The sequence below is a fragment of the Pristiophorus japonicus genome, chromosome 11, assembly GCF_044704955.1.
Source record: "Pristiophorus japonicus isolate sPriJap1 chromosome 11, sPriJap1.hap1, whole genome shotgun sequence".
Classification (NCBI taxonomy): domain Eukaryota; kingdom Metazoa; phylum Chordata; class Chondrichthyes; family Pristiophoridae; genus Pristiophorus; species Pristiophorus japonicus.
Window position 1 is genome coordinate 96483608 of NC_091987.1, and position 855 is coordinate 96484462.

Sequence of the window (855 nt, forward strand, 5' to 3'; positions counted from 1 at the left end):
CACTCCCTCAATAGCAAGAACGTCCTTCCTCAGATTAGGAGACCAAAACTGAACACAATATTCCAGGTGAGGCCTCACCAAGGCCCTGTCCAATTGCGGTAAGACCTCCCTGCTCCTATACTCAAATCCCCTAGCTATGAAGGCCAACATACCATTTGCCTTCTTCACCACCTGCTGTGCCTGCATCTCAACTTTCAATGACTGATGAAGCAGCTTCCCTGGTGGTCTAGTGGTTAGGATTCGGCGCTTTCACCGCCGCGGCCCGGGTTCGATTCCCGGTCAGGGAACATTGTATCTGCGGTGTTTCGAAATGCAATGCTGTTCCTGAACATGCTTGCAGCTCAACTCGCTGTTGTTGCCCCAATCATCAGCAGCGTGTCGTGATACAACAAAAACACTTCTGTTTTGAGCATTGGTGATTCACGGGTAGAATTCTCGCCTGCCACGCGGGAGACCCGGGTTCGATTCCAAGCCAATGCAGTTGTTATGGAAGTACTTCGGAAACCGTGCATTTAAAGATTAACTCAAAAGAGTTTCAATGACTGATGAACCTTGACACCCAGGTCTCGTTGCACTTCCCCTTTTCCTAACCTGCTGCCATTCAGATAATATTCTGCCTTCGTGTTTTTGCCACCAAAGTGGATAACGTCACATTTATCCACATTATACTGCATCTGCCATGCATTTGCCCACTCACCTAACCTGTCCAAGTCACCCTGCAGCCTCTTAGCATCCTCCTCGCAGCTCACACCGCCACCCAGTTTAGTGTCATCTGCAAACTTGGAGATATTACACTCAATTCCTTCATCCAAATCATTGATGTATATGACTGTTGCTCGACCCGAAGTGTGCCCC

The 855-nt window shown here is 48.8% G+C and overlaps 1 non-coding gene across 1 annotated transcript; it reads left to right on the plus strand.

Moving 5' to 3' along the window:
* Positions 1-215: 215 nt before the first annotated feature.
* Positions 216-287, plus strand: trnae-uuc (transfer RNA glutamic acid (anticodon UUC)). The gene has a single exon. It is a non-coding gene; the product is annotated as a tRNA-Glu (tRNA).
* Positions 288-855: the final 568 nt, after the last annotated feature.